Here is a 9,128-nt window from a genome sequence, read left to right on the forward strand (position 1 = left end):
TGTTTACCGTAGTCTAACCCAATAACACACCTCTCCGAAAGCCTCATGTAACCAATTCATAAGTTATGATTTATTGATATGTGGATATGAATCTGGATGCAGAGAGGTTTTCTCTGAGCTGTGTAGTAGACAGTAGGTCATCTCTGTTACGACTCCAGGCTCTCTGCCAGTACTGTCTCATGAAAGCAGAGAATGCTACTGCGTTGTGATTCAGCATACAGGCTCTGCAGCAGTAATGACCCCCTAAATTATTTCATGAACAGTTCCAATGAGACAGACGCAAGCTGGTGCTATAGACAAGAGATAGGTGTTGTGAGGTGTGCGTTTGTGTGCCCATCTGTAAGGCTAATTACTAAGGGGAACCAGAGTGTTTGATTGAATAGGCTGTATTAAATGTCATTTATTTGAGTGTTTGCATAGACTGAAGGGAGTAAATTATCTTCAGTGTTTTTGATAGATAGTCACTCACTGTTGAAGCATTGTCTTTCAAACTTGCCCTTAGAGGGTGTTTGACCTTTCGGTTTAAATTCTATACCTGAAATACCCACATGTGTGTGTGTGTGTGTGTGTTTATTCTGGATTTAACATATGAAAGGAACAGTTAACACAAAAAGGTAAATGTATTTTTTTTATCAAAATAATTTATTCTCCCTTATGTCATAAAACCATGTATGGAAAATAGGTCACAATATTGGATTTTCACTACACAATTATTATGGCCAAAAGAATTCACAATAACAATACTATCGTGATATATACATATAATGTTTAATACATAAATAAATTATGTTATCAATCAAAATAATTTTAAACTTTGTTTATTTTGTGTTTTCCCTTCTTTTGGCCAGTGAATCACACTTAAAATATGAATGCAGGGAGAGAGTTTGTAAACCTAACTGTACAAAAAGAGTACAAAAAGAACTGAGACTGGACTGAGATGTTTAACACCCCATCTTTTCCCCAAAAAACTCCCACATTGGCGACTTTTTTTGAGAGCGGGTGGAGTGTCTCGCTTTCGTCTGTCATTTTCTCTGACATGATTTTGTGCAGCAGTAGTAGCTACTAACTGCATCATCGTATTCTTTTTTATTCCATTTTTTTGACAGGTGGCGACCAGCATTAAGGTGCAGTAACACCACCTTTCAACCAGTAGTATTAACATGATATCAATAGCATAACATGATCAATTGATCAGTTTTTAAAATTGCGTATCATCAATACCACTATTTTGCAACACTTTAAATGGAAAAGCTCAAAAAGTAGTTCTTGTAAAATAACCAACTTTTGCACTAGTATATGTCCTATGATAGGTTTGCGTAAGGAACAGATTGAAAATTAAGTCATCATTCACTTAAGATTTTCCTCTCTGCTATAATATTTCATTTTCAACTCAGTGTGTTATGCCAAATGCTTTGGTTATTGGTAGTGATGTTTGACCATACAATTTTTTTTCTTATCTGTTTTAGATTGTGGTGGAAGAGTTTCTGGAGGACATTAATAACATGCTGAACTCTGGTGAAGTACCAAACCTCTTTGAGAAGGATGAACTGAAGCAGGTGCTGGCTGCTGTTAGCCCCAAGGCTAAAGAGGCCAGCATCTCTGAGGGAAACAGGGATGAGGTACATGATACAACCAGTAAACCCCCGATCTGGCAACATGACCATAACCAAGGGATCCAACCAAGTGCAGAACATCACTATACATTCTCAGGTGTTTGTTTATGTCTTTGTGTCTTCAGGTCTTCCAGTTCTTTATCTCTCGTGTGCGTGAGAAGCTGCACATAGTGCTGTGTATGAGCCCTGTAGGCGACTCCTTCCGCTCACGCTGCCGCATGTTCCCCTCGCTAGTAAACTGCTGCACCATTGACTGGTTTGTGCAGGTCAGAATCCACCTCCTCTCTTTTAACACTCCCTATTCCTTTCAGACAGAAAATTTTCAAATCAAAATCAATGAGCAGTGATAATTAAACACGTTACCTCTAAACCGCTGCGCCTGCAAACCCCTGCGTTCTTTTCACATGCAGTACCACCCGCAACCAAACTTACCCATACAGTAAAATAATGCTTCACTGTGCATATTTAAATTAAGTCATTGTTATTCTTTTTAGCGCACACATTTCCTCTCTTTGAAATAATTTTCATATAGAGGAAACGTGTGCACTAAAAAGAATAACAATGACTTAATTTAAATATGCACAGGCACAGTGCATAATGGCTTATTACAGATTGTGCGTTATTTGCAAAAATCAGTGCTATTTACAGAAAGCAGGTGGGATGCAGAGTTTTAAATGGCCTGCAAGATGGGCAGTTGTGTCATGCAAATAGCGTTCAGCAATGATTTTTGGGTTTGTTTGCTTAACTTGTTTAGTGAATTGGATGCTAAAACAACGGACAGCATATGCAAACAACACTTTCAGTGGGTGCAGTTAATTCTTAGTGAATTCCTCTTTAAGTAACACGAAAGAAAATAGAAATTTAACGAAACCTGGAGGCATCCTAAAATATCTACATAATTTGTAGCCATTTTTCACCAATGCATCCTTACTGCCCCCAAAATTTTTGAATGGTAGTCTATCTCCTCAACTACTGTTCAAACTATTTTTAAATGATTAAAAAAAACTAAATCATAGACACCTAGTTCTATCTTTGTATATCTATCACACTATGTCTGTCACACACCGAATAATCGTGTGTTACAGGAAAATATACAAACGAGTCTTCAAGTGACCTGTCTAGTTTTGTTCTACATTAGGAATATGAGCGCATTCTCCAGAGCCAATCTGTCCAGTAATGGCATGGGACTTTGATAAGGGAAATTGCAACCCCAGTCCCTAATTTACATATTAAAGAGTCACTTATGCCAGACAGACAGCAGTATACCATGATGATAAGGAGCAACTCTCATTCTTTCTCATGTATATACTTTAAAAAGACTACTTATGCATTTCGCCCTCACTCACCCCTACCAGTCCATCACTTCAGTTCTCTGTTTTCACAGTAATCATGGTTGGGAACATTTGCTTATGTCTAAGGACATATCAGTGTGGTTTTTGACTGGTGTTGGTTCAGGCCCTGAGAGACAGAAAAAGAGAGGGAACAACCAAAGAATGCAAATATGCATTGTGCTACCTCAAGCTAAATTAATAAAAGAGATTATGCAACAGTTTTGTTCCTTGAATCTGATTGGATGAGAGACGTTCCAAGAGTGCTGATATAGAGTAACTCCATATTAAGTTTTATGCATGAAAATAGAATAGAAACACCTGATGTAAATGGTCACTTCTCTTCATTATGCCATTTTAAATGAAAGTGGTGTTACTATGTAAATAAGTGGTGTAATGGGGAAATCACAATTCACATATGCAGAAAAATTGTAATAATAATTAAAAAATATATAAACAATTATGTTACAAAATAAAATAATGATCTACAGTGAATGGAAAAACAAATACATATTTTTTTAGCAAATTTATCAGCAATGTTTAAAAATCTACACTGAAAAACTGTAGAACACTATTTTCACTTAAATTTAAAAAAATTTGTAATTAAATTTCACAGTTATTTCACAAAGAAACGGCAAGTAACGCATTGTATTAAACTTGAAATTTTAAAGTAGAAGGACTGAAATAGTATTTTATAAATAGTAATAGTATATAAGCTACCACTAAATATTGTAGAAACTTTATTTGCTGTAAATCTGCTTTGCAACGATTTGTATCGTGAAAAGCACTATACAAATCAACTTGAATTGAATTGAATTGAATTGAATATACCTCTATTAAAATACACCACAATCACATAATACTATTTTTATATATATAATAAGTTCATAATTCAATATAATCCATTTTAGAACACTTAATATCAGATTTTTAGTGATTTGCATCAGATATTGTGGAAACAAATGGCACTTTTCTATAGAATGACTCAGAGGCAGTGATGGAAACGGGTTCTAATAAAGAGAGGGGGCTTCAGGTCTTCACACACGTACAGACACTGTGCCTCTATCACTCAATCTCTCTTTAAGTCAAGTCAAGTCCCCTTTATTTATATAGCGCTTTATAAAATACAGATTGTGTCAAAGCAGCTTTACAGTGTTAAACAGGAAAAACGTGTGCTGATAACGCAAGAGGACAATAGAAAACAGTCAGTTTATCAGTTAAAGTCAGTCGTTTGTTGATTCAGGGATGTCATCGTCCAGCTCAGTTCAGTTCTCTTCCAGTAATGTCTGTCCAGTCAACAATGTTGCCAGAAATGTATTGCTATTCTTTTGTTTTGTTCTCTTATCTAATGAGACGCATGTTCACTGACCTCTGTGGGCTGTTTGGTTGAGAGGGGTGTTCTGTTAATTACTCTAAAGTGTGTGTGTGGTTTGATTTTATTTGTTGTGTTGTCCGTAGTAGTGTTGTGTTTGTGGGTGTGATGAATGGCTCTGTGCTGGTCAACTGCAGCTGCTCATTAGGGTTAAGCGGCGAGCCCGTATGTTTGTTCACTCTGCTTTTATTTGCTTATTTGTTTCCATCAGCGTGTGTTTGTTTACTTGTATACACACCCACAAAAACACACACTCACACTCACCCCACATATTTCAAGGTGACCACTATGGTTCTTGCAGAATGAAATGAAGGAATAGTCTATTATAATATCGCCAGTGCAATCTGCATGCTGTTTGTGGAAGCCAATACATTACACAGATAAGAAGGAAAAGGGAAATTAACATTTAAAGGAATAGTGCACCCAAAAATGAAAAGTCTTGTCGTTTTATTTATTTATTTTTCTTAAATATCTTTTCAAATATAATGTGATGTGTCTGTAAATTTGTTTCGTGGCAGTCAGTGACATTTTCTCTTTCTTACCATGTTTATTTTTCAGTGGCCCCGTGAAGCACTGCTTTCTGTGTCCCAGACCTTCTTCCAGAACGTGGAGTTTGGTAGTGAGGAGATGAAGCATTTTTCTTCATGTGTGGAGATCCATGTTAGCGTGACTGACATGGCGGAACGTTTTTACTCAGAACTGCACAGACACTATTACATATTAAATGGCTTCTCAGAATTTAAACATGTTTATTAATAGTTTTATTATTTCTGCAGGGGTAAAACTTTTTAATGGTGAAAAAATTACTGCATGCTCATTTAACCCTATGCTGCTCCACGGGGACTGTGCAGAATCGCATTTAATCCAGGATGATACAGCTGTGATGAGACACCTGTCCTGCTCATGCCTGCCAGGCTTGCAGAGAAAAAAAGCACTGTGCTGCCATCGCATCGAGCATGTGATAGATAATAGATAAGACTTATCTAAAGAAACCTACATTTGCATAAATTACTGTTTTTTGACATTTACAATGGCACAGATGTGATTTCAAAGTAGGTTTGAAAAAGTTTTAGTATTACATCTTTTTAGGTGTCTAATCTAGCTGCAGAAAAGCATTCTTCCACATCATAAACCCCCTCTGGCTCTGAGACCCTCTACAGTGTGACTCAGTATGTGCTGGCCATATTAACGTCAGATACTCTGACTGTGCAGCATCTGTGCTCTTTTCACTCAGTCATCAATCTCACCCTTCTCCTTCATCTCTTTACTTTCAGCATCATCATCATCTGCAGCAGAGCTACTCATTATTAACTTTATAAGACAACAGTTTAATGGGTGTTTAAAATGTCATGACACAGACTGAACAATCTGTGATCCTGTTTCTCCACGTCTCTCTCTCTCTCTGCATTTCTTTTATCTTTCTAATTGTTCAATTTGCTTATGATATTAAACATGTGCTGTATGGAAGTAGCTGATTAGTGGAGTCTAAACTCATCATGAAATTAAAATTGACCCCATTTACTTTCTTAATACATGTTCCATGTTCCTGTGACTAATTCATCCATATTTTATCGTATAGTCCACTTTCATGATACACTTCATTTCCGATGGATAAAATCAAGCCTTTTTGCATTAAACATCCAGTTTCACTGGGAAACATCTAACATTACAGATTGAAATGTGTTGTGAATGGCATTTCATATTGACTTTAACACAATGACTTGCAATACTAATATTACAGTGTGCAGTTCATATGCTGTTTAATATGAGAGACTTTTAATTGCTCTATATTAACATTTTATATGATTTTAAAATATTAACTCCAGTACATAATTAGACACTTTATATTGTCTGTTTTTAAATATTTATGAATGAATTTCATGTGATTTGTTTTGGTGCGACTGGAAATCACCTGTGTTAAATCATCAGTTATTCTAATCGCCTTTGCTTTATAGTTCCAGCTGCGTACTCATCCTGCTGGTGTTAAATCTAATAATGTAATTAAGGGGTTGGTGGAGAGGATGTGGAGGTGTTGTAATATGTTGAACGTTCAGAGATACCCAACCATAATCATTTGCCAAAAGAAAAGATCAAGATACACATTAAAATAACTCAGACGAGCCTTGTAGGATTTGAACACAAAAAATACTTTTTTTTCGTCATAAAACTGGACGTACATCATACTATTCAGTTTTTTTTTACAAATAAGGAAGTTGTCTGAATCAATGGGACGGCAGAGATTGTCTGAACTTCACACTGAACAAGAAAAAAATTATCTGCTCACTAGTCCACTTTTACAGACTCGCTGTGCTTATAATCATGCTCTTGCAGACTATTCTACCTCAAACGTTGAGGGAAAATGTGTAAGACTGAAAGAGTTGTCAGAAGCTTAGCGATAGTGACGTTGAAGTCATGCAACTGTGGTATAGTTCGTTTAGAGCCTACATTTAGAAAGTTGTGATCATTTGTGAAGATTATCACCACGAATAAAACTAGTAAGAATCATAAACTTTTGTTGGTCACGTTTTCTGCAATAACCCAATGAAAAGCCAATGGAAAAATTCTATAGGGTTTTTATGTGATGCTAACTTCCAGTTTGGCCTTCAAAAATACATCATCACTGCAGTGTTCTGTATACAGTGTGAGTTTAGTAATTGTGGAATTTTGTGTGTATGTGTGAATTTCTATACATATTTATGTTGTTTTTAAGGATATACAAAACTGCATATTTTCATGTCAACTAGTTGTCAAAATGACTAGTTGACTAGTCCTATGGAAGCCTGGACGAGTGCAGAGGTTTTTTTAAGGGTCTGTTAACATAAGATGCACTAAAAACACATGGCACAACAGTTTGCAGGGGTCTCCAGACACATTTTTTATACTTCTATATAGTGAAGTATTTTTAAAGTGCCACACAGGATGCCTATATGAATCTGTGTATGTTTATGCATGTTTGTGTGTGGGTTGTAGCCAAAACCAGGGTTCTGATTGAAGCACGTCTGGGTCGGTCGGGAAAGTTAACATCTGCTCTGGGAGACGAGCAGAAATGGCAGGAATGCGATGGCAGGAAAGCATTACTTTGTTTGAGCAGGAGATCCACAACGTCATTGGAAATGTGTTCATCGCTGCTGCATGTGTGGCTTATTAAGCATTCACCTCACATTACAGGCAATTGGTAGTGTATTATTAGATCACAATCTTTTTTCACTCCATAACATACCTTAATTAGAAAATGCCACTGAGTATATTACATTATCTGGCATTTCTTTAAAGTCAAACCTGTCATATTCTCTTTCTTATGACCTATGTCAAATGCCCACCTTACCAAACTGTGACACATCAAAACAGTGTTCCCCTTCAGCTTACAAACACTAACACTTTTTCAGGGAAACGTGCATGTGTTTAATGAGCTTCTTTTTTTTGGTGTCCTGTAGCTTATAGATCACTGGATCACACGCTGTCAAAAGTTGGGGATCCCAATCAGTGACAACTTCAGTCTTATCAGCATTCTAGGAGATCCCTACAAGATCCGACAGTGGAGTGCAAAAGGGTTGCCATGGGATAATGTCTCCACAGAGAATGGAATCCTTGTGATGAGGGGACGCCGCTGGCCACTCATGATTAACCCTCAAGATCAGGTGACCTCTAACATTTCCAAACCTTCCATTAACGCCGTGTTCAAGTACCTTAGCAAGGCAAGTCACAAGAACACATTCAAATTTAATAATGAAATTTATAGTCCTTTAAATAGCAATAAACATTTATAGTTTCCTGCCCACGGTGCCTCACATAACCATTACAACTAATTAATCTCTTCATGAAAGGGTTAAGATGGATCAGTTCATTCAAAAGCAGCTTATTTTCAGGTTGAAAGGAAGCTAATAGGTTCTTTATTTGGCAGCTGCCACACACTGTTTCAAGATGATCATTATAGCTTACCACATGCAAACTTGACGGTGGCATCAACATTTATGACAGACCAACCACTACTGCAGCCAAAGCAATGCTACCGCAGTCTTATGACCAGCTCAGGAGGAGCCACTTCCCTCAAGCACTCTCAATTCTTAATGTAGACATTCTTAATGCAATGTAGTTTAATACATCCTTTCATTTATTAAAAAAAAAAACAATCTTACTGATCCCAAACTTTAGAACGGTAAATGGAAGTAGCATGGAGCTAAACTTTGACTGACTTGTTGAAAGATGCTCATGGTATAATTCTTGACACCTCAATAGATCTATTCTCGATGAATTCATGTTTTGCATTTCATTGCCTCTGTGTCATCAGGACACACTGAATGCGTCAGGTGAAGGGCATCTTTAATAGCTGAGTGTTGTTCAGTTGGTTAGAGATGTTGTCAAAATGGTACGAAGAACAGCCTTCGCAACCCAAATAGGAAAACAACCAGCCTCCCTGCATTACCATACAAATATCTTTCTCCCATTCCAGCCTCTCCGTTTTCATTACTGTCCTCCGGTTTCAGCACGTTTGCCTGCCTTTTTCCTTTTTCCACTGCTCTTTCTTGTCATTTGTGCTTTACTCTCTCTCCATCTGGCTGTCTCTCTAGGGAGACTTCTGTCTTCTGGAGAGACTGAAACAGACATTCAAACATCAGACTGTCACACATTTACATACACACACATACCATGACACAAACACTCTACACTCAACTCATCTCCACTTTACATAGTGGCATTGATGCTTAGATTCCAAATGCACGGCTCTCTCTCTCTCACACACACACACACACACACACACACACACACACACACACACACACACACACACACACACACACACACACACACACACAC

The 9,128-nt window shown here is 37.2% G+C and overlaps 1 pseudogene; it reads left to right on the plus strand.

The window, feature by feature from the left end:
* LOC107570224 (dynein heavy chain 6, axonemal-like) overlaps positions 1–8,008 on the plus strand; it is a 30,384-nt pseudogene extending 22,376 nt beyond the window's left edge.
* The last annotated feature ends 1,120 nt before the right edge of the window (positions 8,009–9,128 follow it).

This window comes from Sinocyclocheilus grahami, unplaced genomic scaffold (genome assembly GCF_001515645.1).
Source record: "Sinocyclocheilus grahami isolate Dianchi unplaced genomic scaffold, SAMN03320097.WGS_v1.1 scaffold1428.1, whole genome shotgun sequence".
In the NCBI taxonomy this organism is placed as follows: domain Eukaryota; kingdom Metazoa; phylum Chordata; class Actinopteri; order Cypriniformes; family Cyprinidae; genus Sinocyclocheilus; species Sinocyclocheilus grahami.